Below are 22,411 nucleotides of genomic sequence, written 5' to 3'. Positions count from 1 at the left end.
TTATCAGATTTTGTCCAAAAAAAAAAAAAAAAGAGCCATCACCTTTAAACATTTCAACTTTGGGCTGCCTGGGTAGCAGAGTCAGTTGAGCGTCCGACTCTTGGTTTTGGCTCAGGTCAGATCTCATGGGTCCTGGGATTGAGCCCTGTGTTGTCTTCACGCTCAGCGGGAAGTCTACTTGAAGATTTTCTCCCTCCACCCTTCCCGCCGCTAGCATAAGCGGGAGCTCTCTCTCTCTCAAATAAATAAAACCCTAAAACAAACCAAAAACAAAAAACAAAAAAAACCTCTCCCTCTGCTCCTTCCCAAGCTTGTATACTCTCTTGCTCTCTCTCAAATAAGTAAATCTTAAATATTTCAATTTTAATGTCTTTGAATGGATCTAAAAGTCTTAAATATATCACCTTTATTTATGCAAATGAAATCTTTGATGACGACGGTCAATAATTTGGAGATCATTAAAATGTAGGCTTTTCAAAGCATAAAACCAACATAAACCTGATTGCGGAAACAAGCTCAAATTCATTAAACTATGAAAGTGTTTTTAATTACAAAATTTACTATTACACTCCCTTATTTTATCAGGATTGTATAAAATGCCCCAAATGATCTCCTTCCATTTCACTCCAGGTTACTTTATAAATACCTTCATTTGCTAAAGATGGCACTCGATTAATTCAAACACTTGAGCCTAACTCAATGCCATGTGAATACCTTAGGTGCTATAGAAAACAAAAAGTAAACACTATATCTCAAGGGGCTTAATAGACTAAATACAGATTTTACAGTAGTGCTATAAGGCAACTGTGTTTAAGAACTGGGAGATGGGGGTGTGCCTGGGTGGCTCAGTTGTTAAGCGTTGCCTTCGGCTCAGGTCATGGTCCCAGGGTCCTGGGATCGAGCCCCGCATCGGGCTCCCTGCTCCGCGGGAAGCCTGCTTCTCCCTTTCCCACTCCCCGTTTGTGTTCCCTCTCTCGCTGTGTGTCTGTCAAATAAATAAATAAAATCTTAAAAAAAAAAAAAAAAAAAGAATTGGGAGATGGGTGGGAGCCTGGCTGGCTCAGTCAGAAGAGCATGTGATTTTTATCTCAGGGTTTTGAGTTCGAGCCCCATGCTGGGTGTAGGGATTACTTAAATAAATTTAAAAGAAAAAAAGAACTGGGAGATGGGAGAGACCTATTTAAAATGCTGACTCCTAAGCACCACCCTACACCAACAGAATCAAAGTCCTTGAGGGAAGAATACAGGACACTGTATTTTAAGCATACTCTGCAGGCTATTCTTATGTATTTTAAAGGTTCATAACCACTAAACTTACTAATAGCTCTGGGAAATGTTTTTTTAAAAAGTATACCGGGGCGCCTGGGTGGCTCAGATGGTTAAGCGTCTGCCTTCGGCTCGGGTCATGATCCCAGGGTCCTGGGATCGAGCCCCACGTCGGGCTCCCTGCTCAGCGGGTAGCCTGCTTCTCCCTCTCCCTCTGCCTGCCACTCCCCCTGCTTGTGCTCTCTCTCTCTAATAAAAAATTAAAAAATTGAAAAAAAAATGATCATCTTATCATAGTCTTAATTTAAAAAAAAAATAAAAGTATACCAAACCGGGACACCTAGGTGGCTCAGTCGGTTGAGCGCCTGACGTAGGCTCAGGTCATGATCTCAGGGTCTTGGGATTGAGCCCCACATCAGGCTCCATACTCTGTGGGGGGAGTCTGCTTCTCCTCTGCTCCTTTCCCCCCCTCCCCCCAACTCCTGCTCTTTCTTATTTATATAAATATTTTTTTTTTAAGTATATCAAACCTTAATGCAATCTCTACTAAGAAGACAAGGAAAGCCCTTCACATCTGTTCCTTTTTCTCCCCTTAATTTCCAGTTGGGCCAAAAATAGCTCTATAAAGGCAATTTGGTCTTCCTTTTCACTGAAGTCAGCAACCTCTGTATTATCACCTAACTTGCTCTAGATTTAAATATCAACAGGTACTTTAAGAAGCCAAATAGTCCAGACCCAAGGCTATCAGTTTATTAAAAATCCAGCTTCTAATATTAAAAATATATGGGGAGGGCGCCTGGGTGGCTTAGTTGGTTAAGTGACTGCTTTCGGCTCAGGTCATGATCCTGGAGTCCCTGGATCGAGTCCCGCATCGGGCTCCCTGCTCAGCGGAGAGCCTGCTTCTTCCTCTGACCCTCCCCCCTCTCATGTGCTCGCTCTCTCTCATTCTCTCTGTCTCAAATAAATAAATAAAATCTTAAAAAAAAAATAATATATGGGGAACACATGGGTGGCTCAGTCAATTAAGCGTCTTTTTTTTTTTTAAAGATTTTATTTATTTATTTGACAGAGAGAGACACAGCGAGAGAGGGAACACAAGCAGGGGGAGTGGGAGAGGGAGAGGGAGAAGCAGGCTTCCCGCCGAGCAGGGAGACCGATGTGGGACTCGATCCCAGGACCCTGGGATCATGACCTGAGCCGAAGGCAGACGCTTAACCCACTGAGCCACCCAGGCGCCCAATTAAGCGTCTTTTTTTACCCAAACTATGGAAAGAGCCCAGATGTACATTGACAGATAAATGGATAAAGAAAATGTGATGTATACACACACACACACACACACACAAAATGGAATACTACTCAGCCATCAAAAAATTAAATCTTGTCATTTACAATAATGTGGATGGAACTAGAGGGTATTATGCTAAGCAAAATATGTAAATCAGAGAAAGACAATTATCATATGATCTCACCCAATATGTGGAATTTTTTTTAAAGATTTTATTTATTTGAGAGAGAGAGACAGTGAGAGAGGGAACACAAGTAGGGGGAGTGGGGGAGAGAGAAGCAGGCTTCCTGCTGAGCAGGGAGCCCAATGCGGGGCTCGAGCCCAGGACCCTGGGATCATGACCCAAGCTGAAGGCAGATGCTTAACGACTGAGCCACCCAGGCTCCCCGCGTCTGACTCTTGATTTCAGCTCAGGTCATGTTCTCAGGGTTGTGAGATCGTCTGGCTTGTGCTGGGTGAGGAGCCTGCTTAAGATTCTCCCTCTCCCTTTGCCCCCACTCTTGCTTGCTTGCGTGCTCTCTAAAAATAAACATACAGATATACATATATAAAGATACAGATATACATATATAAAGATACAGATATGGAGGGGCGCGTGGCTGTCTCAGTTGGTGGAGTATGCAACTCCTGATCTTGGGGTTCTAAGTCAAGCCCCATGGTGGGTGTAGAGATCACTTAAAAATAAAATTTTTTTTAAATTGGTGAATATTTAAGTCTACTAATACTACGATTTGACCTTGAAAATTCTCTTCCCAACTCTGAAAAGTAGCATTCCAATTTAGAAGAAGTCGAGCTGAGCGATCTCTTTTCTCATTTTCTCCAATTATGGAAATGCTCTACATCTGTACTGTCCAATGTGGCAGCTACTAACTACATGTGGCTACTTAAAATGTGGTAAGAGTGACTAAGGAACTCAGCTTTTTAAAAAATTTTATCTAAAAAATAAATAAATAAAAATTTTATCTAATTTTAACTAATCTTAGTATAAATTTAAACAGCCACATGCAGGTAGAGGCTACCATACTGGACAAAGTTGTAAACATATAAATCAAGAAAGGTATCTTATTCTAGCATCCACGAACCACCAATACCAATTTTCGCAGATGCCCCACTTTTCCTCTTGGTTTCCTTAAAAGAGAGAGCTCATGGGCCGCATGGGTGCCTCAGTTGGTTAAGCGTCTGTCTTCTGCTCAGGTCATGATCCCAGGGTCCTGGGATGGAGTCCCGCGTCGGGCTCCCTGCTCAGGGGGGAGCCTGCTTCTCCCTCTCCCCTCCACCTCCCCTCCCCATGCTCCTGCTCTCTCTCTCAAATAATTAAAAAAAGAGAGAGAGAGAGCTATTTCCTATGGAACTTTATGACCAACTAATCACCAACTCAGAACAAAATACTCATCCCGATATTTAATATTTCTTCAAGACACAGATATTCTAGATTAATAGTATACTTCCACCCATTCATCCAAAATGTTGGTTCACTTATTAAAATCTTAATTATAATTATTGTGTACAAAATAGAGTAACTTATTCAAGTATAATCACAACAAACACTTAAAACAGAATTGTTCTAAGCATTTTACATATATTAATTTAAACCTGGCAACCCTTTGTGAAAAAGGTATTATCCCAACTTTATAGATGAAGAGGGCTGCCTGGCAGGCTCAGTTGGTAGAGCATGTGACTCTTGCTCTCTGGGTTTTGAGTTTAAGCCCCACTTTGGGCCTAGACCTTACTTAAAACACACACACACACACACACAAATATATGAAAAACAGTCTGTGTTGTCATTACTAATAGAATTTTAAAGACAGTAATTTTTTTTTAGAGAGGGGAGACAGAGGGGGGAGGGGCAGAGGGAGGGAGAGACTCTTAAGCAGGCTCCACACCCAGCATGAGCCCAGACTGAATCTCAAAACCCTGAAATCATGACCTGAGCCAAAATCAAGAGTCAGTCACTAAATGACTGAGCCACCCAGGCGCCCCTAAAGACAATATTTAAGAGAACATTAAGAACTGGATAGAAGATGTAAGATGATTGAAAAAAAGAACAAAAACCCCTGCATTGCACCTTCAAAAATCATTGTCTAAATAACTGTTTTAATACCAATTCCTAAAACAAACCAACCAACCCCGATATCTCCAACCTTAATAAAGGATGAGTAATAAGAGTTTTAGAACCCTAAAGCCCCAATTATGCACTGAATACTCAGGAGTCATCTTTAATTCATTCCCTTTTCATCCAGGAAACAACTATTTAAAATCATATCATGTGAAAATGTCCTAAATGTCCATCAAAAGGGCAATGGTTAAGTAAATCATAAAAAGAAATATTATGTAGTAACTTCAAAAAGGAGTTAGAAAGACTGGAAATTATCTATTGGAAGGAAAGCAAATCACAGAACAGCACTCTGTATATATATGTCCTTATATGCAGATTATCTAGAATGATACAAAAATAACTATCTAGGAAGGGAATTGAACTGTTTTTCCCTACTGAAATAGAAAAGTAATTTAAGTATCAGGTCAACAAAGTCTTGCATATTCCAAAATTCTCTATACAAAATCCCTTTCCATGGAGACCATTCACCTCACTCACTAAGCAGAAAACAGTTAACAGAAGGTCTGAGACTGCTATCCTTAAACATGCCAGGTTGGCCTTTGGCTGGTGTCAGAACCTGATTTAGGGAAAACTAATCCCCACTCCCAGAACTAATAAAGAGTGGCTCACTGTGCCTAAACTGTACCCAAAAATGTGGTTTATGCTGAACACCTGCCTTCCCTCCAGGAACCTCGAATTTTAGTATGTGGTAGGCAGAAGGTGTCCACATGACAAGTCCCCAGTAACAATCCTAGGCACTGATTCTCTAACAAGCTTCCCTGCTGGGCAACATTTCACACACGTGTTGTCACAATTCCTTGCTGGAAGGAATTAAGTATGCCCGGTATGACTCCACTGGGAGAGGGTCAGCTTGAGAGCTTGAGTCTAGTTTCCTCAGACTTCACCTCATATGCCTTTTCCCTTTTATTTTGCTCTGTATCCTCTTGCTGTAATAAATCACAGCCCCAAGTACAACCTACACACACTAATCCTGCCAGTGGCCAAAACGAAATGTCTTCTGGAGGTAACGGAGACCCAATTTGTGGCTTTCTTCTCTCATATGTATAGAACCCATTTCAGACTTCTGGATTCTATCATAAAAATGATCCTGGGGGTGCCTGGGTGGCTCAGTCAGTTGAGTGTCTGCCTTCGGCTCAGGTCATGATCCCGGAGTCCTGGGATCGAGTCCCACATCAGGCTGCTCAGCGGGGAATCTACTTCTCCCTCTACCCCTCCCCTCTGCTCATGTGATCTCTCTCAAATAATAAAAATCTTTTTTTTTTTTTTTTAAAGATTTTATTTATGGGCGCCTGGGTGGCTCAGTTGGTTAAGCGACTGCCTTCGGCTCAGGTCATGATCCTGGAGTCCCTGGATCAAGTCCCGCATCGGGCTCCCTGCTCGGCAGGGAGTCTGCTTCTCCCTCTCCCACTCCCCCTGCTTGTGTTCCCTCTCTCGCTGTGTCTTTCTCTGTCAAATAAATAAATAAAATCTTTAAAAAAAAAAAAAAAGATTTTATTTATTTATCTGAGACAGAGAGAATGAGAGAGACAGAGAGCACATGAGAGGGGGGAGGGTCAGAGGCTGAAGCAGGCTCCCTGCCGAGCAGCGAGCCCGATGCGGGACTCGATCCCGGGACTCCAGGATCATGACCTGAGCCGAAGGCAGTCGCTTAACCAACTGAGCCACCCAGGTGCCCTCAAATAATAAAAATCTTAAAAAAAAAAAAAAAAAAAAAAAGACGATCCTGGAAGCTACACAGATTGGTTTGAATATATCTTAGGGAATCAGGGAGTAGGACAGACTAGCTACATGCTCACCTAATGTTTCCTCTTCCTCACTAAATAGCTAGATTACATTTCTCAGCCTCTCTTGCATAGAAGTGGCCAAGAAACTAAGTTCTAGCCAATGAAATGTAGGCCAAAAGTGATACCAGCCACTTCCAGACCTGGTCCATAAAACCTCCTACTCTTGACCTTCTGGTTTTATCACCATCTGCCAGCTAAATGAAGAGGACTCCCTCTAGAGAAAACAAGTGCCATAAGATGGAAGGAGCCTAGGTTCCTGAATAAGGCAACCTAATGAACACTCTCAATAAAAGTTATCTGAATATAAATGTCTACTCTGTTAAGCCACTGATATCTTGGGGTTGTTTGTTACAACACTAACCTGCTTTGCCTACTAACAAAGGACAGGATCAGGTAAAAATTTTTAGAAGCTGGACTCCTGGATGGCTCAGTCGGTTAAGCATCCAACTCTTGATTTCAGCTCAGGTCATGATCTCACAGTCCTGAGATCAAGCCCCACGATGGGCTTCCCCGCTGACCATGAAACCTGCTTAAGATTCTCTCGCTCCCTTTGCCCCTGCTCATGCTCTCTCTCAAATAAATAAATGTTTTTAAAAAATATATATTAGAGGAAAAGAGAAGTGAGCCCATTAAGGAGGGAAATGCAAGGACTCTGAAACTGTGTATTCGAATAAGCAAGAGAACTGAACCAAAAGAAGAATCAAATACATTTCCACTAAGCACCTGGGTTCCGCTTACTTCTGACATGAAACAACAGAGAAGACAAAGTTTACATGGCAAGAAAGAAAATGAGGAATTCTATTTGGGACATATCTGGAGTGACACAGATGAAATCCACTGGGCAGTTGAGAATTACAGCCTGCAGAACAGCAAGGGTGAGCTGCAAATAATAGATCTGGGAGTCATCAACATTTAAAAGAAACAGCAAATGAGAACTATAGAATGAAAATAAGGGTTTTAGAATCCTAAAGAAGCTTAGCATTTTAAAGGGGGATAGAAAAAGAGGAACTCAGCATGACTGAGTGGCTCAGTGGTTAAGCGTCCACCTTTGGCTCAGGTCAGATCCCAGAGTCCTGGGATCGAACCCCCCCGCATCGGGCTGCTCAGCGGGAAGCCTGCTTCCCCCTCTCCCCCTCCCCCTGCTTGTGCGCGAGCCCTCTCTCTCTCTCTCTCTCTCGGTCAAATAAATAAATCTTAAAATAGTAAAAATAAAATAAATTAAAAAAAAAATCTTAAAAGGAGAGAGAGAAACACAAGAAGCGAAATGAAGAGTAGCCAGAGTGATAGAAGAAACTTAGAATGCATATTATCAGAAGCCAAGCAGAGTCCTCTACTTAGTGGTAGTAAGTAAAACCTACAAACAGATAGCATCCCCAAAGAGACCTCCAAGGACGATTCTTTGACAAATGTCCTTGTGGCAGGCAGCCTCTAAAATAACCCAACAGGGGTGCCGGGGTGGCTCAGTCGTTAAGCATCTGCCTTCAGCTCGGGTCATGGTCCCGGGGTCCCGGGATCGGGCCCCACATTGGGCTCTCTGCTCAGTGGGGAGCCTGCTTCTCCCTCTCCCACTCCCCCTGCTTGTGCTCCCTCTCTCGCGGTCTCTCTGTCAAATAAATAAAATCTTTAAAAAAAAATAAAAAAATAAAAATAAAATAAAATAACCCAACAATCCCTGCCTAATAGGTCTGTCCTTACGTATCCCCTCCCCTTATGAACGGGATGGACCGTAAATGTGGCTTCAAAAGAAGAAAACCGTCACTTCCAAGATTAAATTACAAAAAGACTGACTTCCGCCTTGTTCGCCTCTCTCTGAGCATGTGCTCCAAGACAAGTGAGCTGCCATGCTGAGTAGCCCTATGGAGAAGGCAAATGTGGCAAGCAACAGATGTCTCCCAACCAACAGTCAGCAAGGACTCGAAGCATGCCAAATGCCAGGTGAGTGAGCTTGTAAGAACTCTCCACCCTTCAGCCTCGAGATGACTTCAGCCTGTGGATACCTGCATTCCAACTCTGTGAAAGACAGAGTCAAGAGCAATTAGCCAAGCTGTGTCTGTGAAACAAAAAACAAGAAAGTTTTAAATGGCTGAATTTTGGGGTACTTTGCTATGCCATAACCAATAATTAATACATCCATACTCCATGAAAACCATGGGGGAGGTATTTTAAAATGTATAGTTGTCAGGGGCGCCTGGGTGGCTCAGTCAGTTACACATCTGACTCTTGATTTGCCTCAGGTCATGATCTCAGGGGTTGTGGGATCAAGCCCTGTGATGAGCTCCCCACTGGAGCAGGGAGTCTTTTTGAGATTCCTTCTCCCCTTCTCCTGCTGTCCCTCCCCGCCCCCCCCCCCGCTTGCTCTCTCTCAAAAATAAAAATAAGTATTTTTAAAAATAAAGGTATAGTTGGCAGTGTACCAAAAGTATACAGGAATTATAAATTATCAGAATTAGCAACTAAGTGATCATTGATAACCTTCAAAAGAGGGAAGTTAGTGGTTACCAGGAGGCAGGCCAAGACTCCTCCATAAGTGGATAATGCATGAGGTAATAAGACCAGGGTCTAGCCCAAACCCCAGCCCCTCCAAAATCTCCCAAACCACTTCAGATCATCTACAGGCTAATCTACTAATCTACCTCTCTTCCCCTTTAGTATGTCTGATGCACTGTAAAATTTAATCACACTGCTCACTATTGTTTCCTGTGTATCATCCTTTACATCAGCTCCCAGAGACATGCCTTAGGCTTATTCCACAGCTCTTCCTCACCATCACTGCCAAGCAGCTTTGAGGGCACTGAAAACATTCCAGAACTCTGACAACTCCATTATCATATCAATTTCTAATTCCCTAAAATACAATTTGACTAGACAGAACCAAAAAAATGTAGCCAAAGTTTGGGAAAGTTCTTCCACCTTCATCACCCTCCATTAAATGGAGATAATTTTCCATAATCTCATTTCAGGTTAGTCTTTTTTTTTTTTTTTTTGAAGTAGGCTCCATGCCATGTCCAGCATACAGCCGAACGCAGAGCTTGAACTCACGACCTGGAGAGAGATCAAGACCTGAGCTGAGATCAAGTCAGATGCTTAACCGACTGAGTCATCCAGGCGCCACATAGATTGGTTAGTCTTTAAGTACAGAAGCATCTCTACTTATGTGTCACTAAGAAAGTTTACTGGACAGTACTCTTCTTAGAACATGATACATCCAATTTCAGAGATGTTAAAATGTTGACAATGTTTTAGAATCAGTGAAATAGGCTATTTCTTCTCTTCACGTAGTCACCTCACTTGTGACACTGTAAAATTAAATTTTAAGTAATTTGTGATTTACACCAATAGTAATTGGCTCTAAAGTAAATAATCCTGAAAACAAATCTTCCTCAAGAGGTTATTTACTGGAATAAACTGGAGGGCCATGTAATCTCCAAAAGCGTTCTAAAATGTGTAAGAGTGGAAGAGCCACTGGCACTTAATGAAAACTGGAGATGAAATAACCAAAGGACAGCACCACCAACAAAGAACTATCCTGCCCAAACACCAATAGTGCCCTTGCTGAGAAAATGGCTTTTGCATCTATTTTCTGTAGGGTGAGCCCTAGATGTGAACACCTCAAGTCTAGCTTTCCACAAAGTTAACACAAAGCCAAGCACAACTTAAATTCATCAGATAGTAAGAAATAGTATATGACTTATGTGAAGTGGCTACCACAGCCTATTACAGGAACAGTTTATGCACTTTTATTATACATATTAACCCAATCAAATATTTACTGAGTATTCACCATGTGTCAGGTATTTGAAATACATCAGTGAACAGACATACATATATTCCTGCATTCCCACTGGAGGTGAGAAATATAATCATAAATAATGAAATGGGGCACCTGGCTGGCTCAGTCAGTAGAGCATGTGACTCTTAATCTCAGGATTGTGAGTTCGAGCCCCACATTGGGGAGGAGAAATTACTTTAAAAAATGAAATATAAAAATATATATATGAAACATATAGGAAATGCTAAGTACTACAGAAAAAGAAAACACCAAGGTAAAGTGAACCAAAAAATAGGGAGACTGAAGGGTTGCAATTAGTGTGGTGGTCAGAGTGAGCCTTATTGAGAAAGAAGTCTTTTTTTGTTTTTTTAAGATTTTATTTATTTGATAGAGAGAGACACAGCAATAGGGAACACAAGCAGGGGGAGTGGGAGAGGGAGAAGCAGGCCTCCCACAGAGCGGGGATTGCAACACAGGGCTTGACTCCAGGACCCTGAGATCATGACCCAAGCTAAAGGCAGACGCTTAATGACTGAGTCACCCAGGCGCCCCCAAAGTCTTTTTTTTTTTTTTTTTTTTTTTTAGATTTTGTTTATTTATTTGACAGAGAGAGAGCCGGAAAGCACAAGCAGGGGGAGCGGCATGGGGAGAGGAAGAAGCAGGATCCCCGATGAGCAGGGAGTCCAATGTGGGACTCAATCCCAGGACCCTGGGATCATGACCTGAGCCGAAGTCAGTCACTTAACCAAATGAGCCACCCAGGAACCCCAAGAACGAAGTCTTGAGGAGACCTGAAGGAGTTGAGGGGTTTAGCTATGCACACATCTGAGAGAAAATGTTATAGGCAAAAGGATTGGTCAGTTGGTGCAAAAGCTTCCTAAGAGAGTGCACAGCATGTGTAAGGCAAAGCAAGAAGGCCAAAGGTACTTAAAGGAAACCTACTGGGGGGAGTGGGGGTAAGGAGAGTATGTTGGGGAAAAGGAGGAATACATGAGGAGGTATAGGGCAGAGTTAAATCCTGTAGGTAATGAAAGGACTCTGGCTTTTACTAAAAACAAATGGCGAACCAACAGGTGGTTTTGAACAGGAAGACATGATAGGACTTTCAAAACCTAAAAATCACTTTAGATGAACTGAGAACAAACTATAGGGGACCAAGAGTAGAAGCAAAGTAGGTAATAATAGCACATTACGAGAGAATTAGTCACTGAAACCCAAACACAGAAGATCTCTACAAAGCTTTATACAAATATTCCAAAACTGGGGCACCTGGGTAGCTCAGTTGTTAGGCGTCTGCCTTCGGCTCGCAATCCCAGGGTCCTGGGGTTGAGTCCCGCATCGGGCTCCCTGCTTGGCAGGGAGCCTGCTTCTCCCTCTCCCACTCCCCCTGCTTGTGTTCCTGCTCTCACGGTCTCTCTCTGTCAAATAAATAAAATCTTAAAATTTATGTAAATATATATTCCAGAACTAACTTAGTATATTAAGGTATCGTACTAATGTTTTGTGGTTGCCAGAAAACTTAAGGGCTTAATGACTGGGCATGACCAAATACTTTCATATAATTTCTACATTTTACATTTGGACAGACCACCTCAACGTCTGCAATATTTGGCATATTTATCCGTCTGAAAGGGAAGAGGAATTTTTTTTTAAGATTTTATTTTTATTATTTATTTAGAGAGAGAGGCAGAGAGGCAGAGTGTGTTGGGGAGAGGGAGACAGAGAATCTTTTTTTTTTTTAATATTTTATTTATTTATTTGATAGAGAGACAGATAGTGACAGAGAGAACACAAGCAGGGAGGAGAGGGAGAAGCAGGCTTCCCGCTGAGCAGGGAGCCCGATGCGGGGAAGAATCTTAAGCAGGCTCCATCCAGTGCAGAGCCTGGAGGCAGGGCTCCATCTCACAACCCTGAGATGACCTGAGCTGAAATCAAGAGTCGATAGCTTAAATGACTGAGCCATCCAGGCTCCCGACATTTTATTTTTAAGCAATCTCTACACCCAACATGGGGCTCAAGGCTACAACCCCAAGATCAAGAGTTGCAAGCTCAGGGCGCCTGGGTGGCTCAGTCAGTTAAGTGTCTGCCTTCAGCTCAGGTCATGATCCCAGGGCCCTGGGATAGAGCCCCGAGTTGGGCTCCCTGCTCAGTGGGGAGTCTGCTTCTCCCTCTCCTCCCAGCTCCTGCTCTCTCTCACTGTCTGTCTCTGTCTCTCTCTGGCGCGTGCGGGCTCTCAAATAAATAAATAAAAGAATTTTTTTTTTTTAAGATTTTATTTATTTGAGAGAGAGAATGAGAAAGAGAGAGAGAGCACATGAGAGGGGGGAGGGTCAGAGGGAGAAGCAGACTCCCTACTGAGCAGGAAGCCTGATGCAGGACTCCATCCCAGGACTCCAGGATCATGACCTGAGCCGAAGGCAGTCGCTTAACCAACTGAGCCACTCAGGCACCCTAAATAAAAGAATTTAAAAAAAAATAGTTGAAAGCTCTACCAACTAAGCCAGTGAGCCAGCCAGGTGCCTCCCTTTTTTTAAACACTATTTGATTCTTGGGGTGCCTGGGTGGCTCAGTCGTTAAGCGTCTGCCTTCGGCTCAGGTCATGATCCCAGGGTCCTGGGATGGAGCCCCACATGGGGCTCCCTCCTCCGCGGGAAGCCTGCTTCTGCCTCTCCCACTCCTCCTGCTTGTGTTCCCTCTCTCGCTGTCTCTCTCTCTCTCTCTTTGTGAAATAAATATATAAATAGTAATTTAAAAAACAGTATTTGATTTTTTAAATATATATATATATATTTTTTTTAAGATTTTATTTATTCGACAGAGTGAGAGAGGGAACACAAGCAGGGGGAGTGGGAGAGAGAGAAGCAGGCTTCCCGCGGAGCAGGGAGCCCCATGCGGGGCTCGATCCCAGGACCCTGGGATCATGACCTGAGCCGAAGGCAGACGCTTAACGACTGAGCCACCCAGGCACCCCTATTATATATATATATTTTAAGTAATCTCTACACCCAATGTGGGGCTCAAACTCATGACTCCAAGATCAAGAGCCACAGACTCTACCAACTGAGCCAGCCAGTCACCCTAGGGAAAGGGAATAGTCATGAATAGATATTCATGCCATAATAGTGGGTATATACATGGTAGGCTTAACTCTCTATTACCCAAACTAAAGAGTGCAAACAAGTGGGAATAATCCAATCATGAACGTCCCAAAATTATGTATTACTGAGCTTAGAAAAGCCTAGTATAAAACTTGCTGACAAGGGTTAAGGAAATATTCAAAGGCATAATGGTCAATAAGTAGTAAATAGGTTTGAAATGAGATAATAAATGAAGCAAGAGCTAAACTGCTTCCTAACCACGCCACTTTAAATAAGCAATTTTAGGGCACCTGGGTGTCTCAGTGGTTAAGCGTCTGCCTTCGGCTCAGGTCACGATCCCAGGGTCCTGGGATCGAGTCCTGCATCGGGCTTCCTGCTCCGCAGGGGGCCTGCTTCTCCCTCTCCCACTCCCCCTGCTTGTGTTCCCTCTCTCGCTGTCTCGCTCTGTCAAATAAATAAATAAAATCTTTTTTTTTTAAGATTTTATTTATTTGACACAGAGAGAGAAAGCACAAGTAGGCAGAGCAGCAGGTAGAGAGAGAGGGAGAAGCAGGCTCCCCTGAGCAGGGAGCCGGACATGGGGCTCGATCCCAGGACCCAGGGATCATGACCTGAGCCGAAGGCAGACGCCCAACCATCTGAGCCACCCAGGCACCCCTAAATAAATAAAATCTTTTAAAAAATTTAAAAAATTAAAAATAAATAAATAAGCAATTTTACTGGATTCAATAGACTCTTAATACTGTTAAAGAACATTTAATAGCCTTTTGTGGATACTTCAGAATTTTCAAGATTTAATCCAATCCATACATCAGCACAGTATGACATAGTGCTAGCAAATAAATCCCTGTTGTTTTTTTTTAAGTTAAGCTCCACACCCAACGTGGGGCTTGAACTCATGACCCCGAGACCAAGAGACCCATACTCTACAGATTGAGCCTACCAAGAACCCCAATAAACCCCTATTTAAAAAAAAAAAAAGTAAGAAAGTGAACCAGAAAAGTATGTCTACTCCAAAATCAGAAAAGAATCAAGGTCTTGATCTGGAATCAACTGAATATTCAGAAGCATCTTCCCAGTGGTAATTACAAAATTATAAAGCTGCATAGTATAAATATGCTTGACTACTAAAAGATAATGGAGTATCCTTCTTCAAGCTACTTTAAAAATATAACTACACCAGGGCTGCCTGAGTGGCTCAGGGGTTGCATATCCGAATGCTGGTTTTGGCTCAGGTTGTGATCTCATGGATGGTGAGATTGGGCTGGAGCTGGGCTCTCTGCTTGGGGAGTCTACTTGGAATTGTCTCTCTTCCTCTCCCTCTGCCCCCCCCCCTTTAAACACTTACACACACTTTCTCTCACTCTCAAATAAATCTTAAAAATATATATTAGGGGCGCCTGGGTGGCTCAGTCGTTAAGCATCTGCCTTCAGCTCAGGTCATGATCTCAGGGTCCTGGGGATCAAGCCCTGTATCAGGCGCCCTGCTTGAAGGGAAGCCTGCTTCTCCCTCTCCCACCCACCCTGCTTGTGTTTCCTCTCTCACTGTGTCTCTCTCTGTCAAATAAATAAATAAAATCTTTAAAATATATATGTATAAAATACACACATATTAAATATGTGTAACATTATATATATATACATATATATATATATAAAACTACACCAAGAGAAAACTTATTCCTATCTGTCAGTATTCAATTTACAGTGCTCAAGAACATTTTAAAACCTTAGTCCCAGGGGCGCCTGGGTGGCTCAGATGGTTAAGCATCTGCCTTCGGCTGGGGTCATGATCCCAGGGTCTTGGGATCGAGTCCCGCGCATCAGGCTCCCTGCTCGCGGGAAGCCTGCTTCACCCTCTCCCACTCCCCCTGCTTACGTTCCCTCTCTCACTGTGTCTCTGTCAAATAAATAAATAAAATCTTAAAAAAAAAAAAAACCTAAGTCCCTCCCCATCCTTTGGAGGTCTTAAAGGAAGTACAAGTTAATTTATACTGAGGTTAAATAATGACCATTCACAATAACTATATAGAACAGGAAAGACCACCTTTTTGTCAGTTTAGAGTTTTGTATTTTCACAGTGAAGAGAAGAAACATTCAAATCTTGTGTCTCATCCTACAAAAAAATTGCTGAGGAAAAAAATCTGTATTTGGTCACAACTAAGAAAATCTTATCCAAATAAACATTGGCGGTATCTCACAATATATCCAGATCAAGTCGTTAAATTATACATATGAAACTTATACAGTGCTGTGCATCAATTATGTCAATAAAACGGGGGAGGGGCGCCTGGGTGGCTCAGTTGTTAGGCATCTGCATTCGGCTCAGCTCATGATCCCTGGGTCCTGGGATCGAGCCCCGCATCGGGCTCCCTGCTTGGCGGGAAGCCTGCTTCTCCCTCTCCCACTCCCCCTGCTTGTGTTCCCTCTCTCGCTGTCTCTCCCTCTCTGTCAAATAAATAAATAAATAATCTTTATAAAAATAAAACTGGGGAAAACACACATTAGGAGTAAAGAAAAAATCTCCCTAGGTAATTAATTACCTAAGAAACAGTTTAATTCTGGGGCGCCTGGGTGGCTCAGTCGTTAAGCGTCTGCCTTCGGCTCAGGTCATGATCCCAGCGTCCTGGGATCGAGCCCCACATCCGGCTCCCTGCTCCGCGGGAAGCCTGCTTCTCCCTCTCCCACTCCCCCTGCTTGTGTTCCCTGTCTCACTGTGTCTCTCTCTGTCAAATAAATAAATAAAATCTTAAAAAAAAAAAAGAAAAGAAAAGAAAGAAAGAAACAGTTTAATTCTGTAGAATTTTTTTTTTTTTTTTTTTTAAGCAGAGCTTGAATTCATGACCCTGAGATCAAGTCTTGGAGCACCTGGGTGGCTTAGTCAGTTGAACATCCAACTCTTGATTTCAGCTCAGGTCATGATCTCAGGGTCATGAGATCAAACCCCTCATTGAGCTCCGCACTCAGCGAGGAGTCTGCTTCTCGTTCCCTTGCTTGCACGTGTTCTAATAAATAAATCTTTAAAAAGGGGGGGGGGGGCGCCTGGGTGGCTCAGCCGTTAAGCGTCTGCCTTCGGCTCAGGTCATGATCCCAGAGTCCTGGGATCGAGCCCCGCACTGGGCTCCCTGCTCCGCGGGGAGTCTGCTTCTCCCTCTCTCACTCCCCCTGCTTGTGTTCCCTCTCTCGCTCGCTCTCTGTCGAATAAATAAATAAAATCTTAAAAAAAAAAAAAGGATCGGACACTTAACTGACCTAGCTACCAGACACCCCAATGCTCTTTTTTTGATGAATTCATACATCTTTCTTTTCCTTGTATTGAAGTCAAGCAGAATGTGGAAAGACAGAATGAACATTACGCTATAGTAGGAAAACCTGGTCTGTCTGACCTTAAACTAAGAAAGTCACCTTACTTTCCTTGGCTTCAATTTCCTCAAGGATGATACCATAATTCGGTATGACTAGCTTTCAAAGTTTAACCATCTAAAAGATGTCAACAGAATTATAAGTATATAGTTCCAAGAAAAACACTATAAATCTACCCAAGTGTAACAAGAAGCATTATTCAATTACAATTCAGGGCAATAACATGTTTGGGGGGGAGGGGGAAGGGAAGATTACCCACTATAAAATGAGGCAGAAAACTTACAAGGCAAAACAGTATATGCTATAGGTAAGTGAAACTGCCCAAGAGGTATGTAAGAAATCAATTTTGCTTAGGAAAATCAGGGCAGAGATTTGTACAGACACATTTGAGTCTGAATGATAGATGTTTTAGTAGACACAAACAATGACATTCCAGATAAAAGGGGCAAAGATGTATTCAGGAACCACTGTGTAACAGTCCCATATGAGGCCACAGGTAGGGAGGGATCAACACTTACACAGCTCCAGGCAAGGGATTTAAAGGACTTTTGAGCAGAGGATCGCTATTTTCAAACCAGTGATTTAGGAGGCAACTGGGCAGTAAAGAATTAACTAAACTCCTGGAATTACACTGGGAATGTAGATTAGTTAGAAAGCTATTGCAAAGGGGTGCCTGGGTGTTTCAGGTGAGTGCCAACTCTTGATTTCAGTTCAGGTCATGACCTAAGGGTCTGGGACTGAGCCCTGCGTTGGGCTCCATGCTCAGCACGAAAGTCTTGGGATTCTCTCTCTCCCTCTGCTCCCCCCCACCCCCGCTCACTCATGCACTCTCTCTCTCTAAAATAAATAAACTCTTTAAAAAGAAAGCAAGCAAGAAAGCAAGGAAAGAAAGCCAGCTACTGCAAAAAAAGGCAAGGGGGGGCACCTGGTTGGCTCAGTAAGTAGAGCATGGGACTCTTGTTCTTGGCATCATGAGTTCAAGCCCAAGTTGGGGATAGAGAAATAGAAAGGAAGAAAGAAAGGGTCTGAAACAAAGGGTTATCTATTCTTATGATTAGTCTACATTAAAATTTAAAACTAACATGCATTTCAAAACTATGAGTTATAAATCCAAGGTGACAAACTTTCAAACTAATTATCTGAAATGGATGCTGAGCTCTTAATGAAGATTAAGAGATGATGTCTTTCGAAATATGCCTTCATTCCCTTTTATATTTTATATAATCAGTACCCCCACACACACACACACCTCTCCTGCAGACAGTTTAACATCTCAGTCCACATTTTAGGAATTTCCTCCTAACAACTGTTAACAAAATTAACCAAAACATTTTATACTGGAGGTTTATGCTGAGCTTTCCAACACTAAAGACAGAAAGGCATTTCTTAAATCTACACTCTACACTTCTAAAGTCTGCATTTCCTTCAAATCTCAACACAGGGTTTCAGATTAAGTCTACACCTCTAATTACTGAATTCTTAAAGGTGCTTTTTTTTTTTTTTTAAGATTTTATTTGTCAGAGAGAGGGAGAGAGTACAAGCAGGGAGAGCATCAGGCAGAGGGAGAAGAGGGCTCCTCGCTGAGCAAGGAGCCGCATGTGGGACTCGATGACCTGAGCGGAAGGCAGACACTTAACCAACTGAGCCACCCAGGCATCTCTTTTCAATGAACAATTTGTTTTATTTGCTTTGGTACATTCTTACATTAAAATAATCTATCGCATAAAGGTTTTGAGTCCATTTTAGCTTTGAAACATGCTTCGTAAAAATTGTGAGCAAACAGAAAAGGAACTGTAGGATTTTTCTTTTTTTTTCTTTTTTTTTTTTTTTTTTTTTTAAAGATTTTATTTATTTATTTATTTATTTATTAGAGAGGAAGCGAGAGAGAAACAGCATGAGAGAGGAGAGGGGAGAGGGTCAGAGGGAGAAGCAGGCTCCCCGCTGAGCCGGAAGCCCGATGTGGGGCTCGATCCCAGGACTCCGGGATCATGACCTGAGCCGAAGGCAGTCGCTTAACCAACTGAGCCACCCAGGCGCCCCGGAACTGTAGGATTTTTCTATATATAAGGTCTTAAAATAAAGCTCAGTGGGATACCATTTTGAAACGTCCCAGCAGCAAGTTCAGTTTGGTCAGGGGGCCATTTAAAAAGTGCTTCAGTACGGGCGCCTGGGTGGCTCAGTCGTTAATAGTCTGCCTTCAGCTCCGGTCATGATCCCAGGGTCCTGGGATCGAGCCCCGCATCGGGCTCCCTGCTCCGCGGGAAGCCTGCTTCTCCCTCTCCCACTCCCCCTGCTTGTGTTCCCTCTCTCACTGTCTCTCTGTCAAATAAATAAATAAAATATTTTTTTTAAAAGTGCTTCAGCTAATATTTTTAAGTGACTTGAAAGTTAGTTTTGTACTTTAATAAAGGATACCCAGTTCATAAAATACAGCATTTCAAAATGGCAGGCTATTATTTTTGGTCATTCCAGAAGCATAGACATCTTACCAAAAATTAGCGTCTTAAAGAACGTGTGAGCATTCAATTAGTATTATGGACAAATTCCTTTCCATGGCATTGAATGCCAAAGATTTGTTACCTCATAGAATGAAATAAAAATTCAAGTTTATCAACTTAGGCAGGTTAAAAAGCTTTTCATAGCTACATATCAGAATCTAACCAAAACATGTTTAGAAAAAGCAACATGCGAGAATAATGAGCTTAGTCTTGAAGCAATGTCTTGAAGAGACAGCAAGCATTTCCCCTCCTGCCTTCACACAGTTTTTTTTTTTTAAAGATTTTATTTATTTATTTGACAGAGAGAGACATAGTGAGAGCAGGAACACAAGCAGGGGGAGTGGGAGAGGGAGAAGCAGGCTTCCCGCAGAGCAGGGAGCCCGACGTGGGACTCGATCCCAGGACCCTGAGATCATGACCTGAGCCGAAGGCAGACGCTTAACCATCTGAGCCACCCAGGCGCCCCACAGTAGTTTGTTTTTAAATGACATAACCCAAAATTAGAAGAATGTCACAGTACTTAGCCTGACAAGATTCCATGCTGAAGAGACCGGGATTTAAACAAGCCCAGTAGAAATTTAGAGACTAGAGAAAAAAAAAAAAAATTAGCCAGAAACTAACCCATCTGAGTTAGAAACCAAGTGCATTTCAGTTCAGTTCCACCAGGATGCCACAAAACCCTGCCTTAAAACTTCTAAGATTACATACAATCTTAGGCAAGAAAGGGAAATGCTTTCAGTTATTAATGGTCAAGTCTTTGTGCCTTGATTCTAGAGTTAAGTTTCCAATGAAGGACTTGGGACCCATACTTGTTGAAAAGGGACCGACCCAGGGTGCCTGAGTGGCTCAGTCGTTAACGCATCTGCTTGTGTGCCCTCTCTCGCTGTGTCTTCCAAAAAAAAAAAAAAAAAAAAAAAAGGAAACGGGACCAACCCTCTCAACTCTCAACAGGTTTTATCAACATGCTACCATTTCAGTCAAGGTACAACTAGATGCCTAAAACTTTATGTATCATCAGCTCATTTTCTCTGTAGACAAGGTAACAATCTGCAGTGCCCTAAAACAAGACTATTTAAACTGTTACCATATATCTTATTAATAGCTAAAATACTATGCTGCCCAGCTTTAAAAGGGTAAGAATGTCAACCTGAGCCACAGATTACTAACATATTATACCCAAATACCTCAACAAAAACACGTTTGTTCTTAATCTGTTTGACCTGCTTTCTAATTTTTTATTTGTCCTCCCTTTTTTTCGTCTACGTATCCCTATTCCTATCAAACGGATTGTCATGAGGGCAATAGTCAGAATTTTTCCCCCCAAAATACTCAATTATATTTACTCAAATTATTGGCTGTTAAAATAATCCTCCAAGGCAATAAAATGATAGAGAAATAACGAGAGAAATTAAGTATCATTACTCAGCTTAGAGGAAGAAAACAGACTTTTTATTAGAGTCCTAAGAAGTGTGACATTTGATTGGGTGGTTATCAGGGGAAAAGTTTACTTCTCAAAGTGTATTTTAAACACAGCATTTCCAAACCCACCGATATCAGGCATTTCCTTTTTCTTTTTCTTTTTAAACTACAAATCGTACTCCTAGCGTGGGTAATTATCTGTATGAGGCTAGTTGGGTGAATTCTGCAAAGGAACTGGTACCGAGTAAGAGTACTTGGTTTGGCCTTAAGCAACCCCCCTGCCCGACCTGTAGGAAGGGAATCTCTCCCCACATCGAGGCCTACAAACGTTCGGCTCACTAGGGGGGACACTTCCCACGGGAGAGCAGAACCGCCACTGCAGCTCAGACAGCGGCACAACCGGGTGAGGGCCGACTTCGGAGAAAGTCTGAGCGCCCCAGCGCGCGAGTGGAACAAAACCTGTGGCAAGAAGTAATGAGGAAGTGCTGGCTCCCGCTCGCCCCTCCCACCGGCGGACACCCGAAACACCGGGGGTTTGACAATGTGCCGGGGGCAGAGGGAGGGGGACTGCCAGCCCCGGGTCGACCAGAAAGAACCAGGAGCCTGCAACTACTCCAAACACGGACCCTCGCCTCTGGAACTAGGCCTCGGGGGCCGAAGCCCACTGCACCCATCCGGAAGCCCGGAGAGAAACGGGCAGTTGAGCAGCTCGTGGGGTCTGAGGAGGGTGCAGCCCGCGCGAAGCGAGGCCCAGTCGCCCGAATTGCCGCCGCCGCCGCCCTCAGAGCCGCCAGGCCCGGGCCGGAGACCACCCCTGGTCTCACCCCGCGCTCTGCCCTCCGCTCCGTGAAGCCTTCGCCCCGACCTCTACTCTGAAGAGTCCAAAGACTCCGCGAGCCGTGGGAAGAGTCCGCCCTCTCCCGCCTCGCCACTTCCCTGTCCCGACTGCCCCTCACTCCGCGGAGCTCCGGGAAACGCTCCCAATGGCCCCTGGACCACCCCCGTTCCTTCGTCCACCGGCACTCGCGTTCCGTAGCTGACACCGCCAGCCGGCCCCAGCCACCGACCCCGGCCCACCTCACCTCCGGCGGTTCCGGCAGCGCTGGACACAGGAAACTCCTGAGTCCCCGACTCCGGCTCTCCTCGACCCCCTCTTCGGTTAACTCCGCTTGTTTCTCTACAAAATGGCGCCGGAGGTCGCGCGCTCACGTCGCGGCCTTTCCCCTCCCCGTTCCCATTTCATCATTCGCTGCCCGCCCGAGGAGGGATGGCCCCAGCACCAGCCAATGACCGTACGCAGCCCGTGGCTCCCGCCCAATCACCGGCAGGTGCCCGCGGATTTAAACCAATCACACACTACCACTAGCAGAAGTCAAGGAAGAAACCAGGCTCCTGCTAGCAACTACCAATCCGGACTCCTACTTCGCGGGCTTTGGCCAATTGCCGCTCGCCCGTCCCTGGGGACTGGAGTCGGAGCCCTCGCGCCTGCGCTCGAGAGGAAGACCAATGGGGAGACGCAGATAACTTCGATTTGAGGCTTCACAGACTTCCCACCTGCCCTCGAGGTCTTCGACCAATAGGGGCCTGGCATTGCCTCTGAGAAACAACAAATAAGGGAGGGGGCCCATAAACCCTCGCCACCCTGCGCGGGAACTACTTTAGGTGAGAGTAAGGTACTTTCCCCGACTCTTCTTCCTCTTTGGAAATGTTGAGTCCGGTACACAGCGGGGCTGCATTCCCTTCCCCTCGCGTCCCTTTGGCGGACTGTAACTAGAGTAGGGGCGCTTTGCGTTCTGGGATGTGTAGTCGT

The 22,411-nt window shown here is 43.8% G+C and overlaps 1 protein-coding gene across 8 annotated transcripts in view; it reads right to left on the bottom strand.

The window, feature by feature from the left end:
• CNOT1 (CCR4-NOT transcription complex subunit 1) overlaps positions 1-21,836 on the bottom strand; it is a 108,426-nt gene extending 86,590 nt beyond the window's left edge. For all 8 annotated transcript variants that reach the window (XM_045891008.3, XM_064580638.1, XM_045891011.3 and 5 more), the window contains exon 1: positions 21,684-21,836. The gene's annotated coding sequence lies outside the window, so the exon portion shown is untranslated. The remainder of the gene's footprint in view (positions 1-21,683) is intronic.
• Positions 21,837-22,411: the final 575 nt, after the last annotated feature.

This window comes from Mirounga angustirostris, unplaced genomic scaffold (genome assembly GCF_029215605.1).
Source record: "Mirounga angustirostris isolate CCGP_5_RB_7025 unplaced genomic scaffold, mMirAng1.0.hap1 SCAF_16, whole genome shotgun sequence".
Lineage (NCBI taxonomy): Eukaryota > Metazoa > Chordata > Mammalia > Carnivora > Phocidae > Mirounga > Mirounga angustirostris.
The sequence above is the reverse complement of the archived record's forward strand: the minus strand, read 5'-3'. Positions and strand labels throughout refer to the sequence as shown.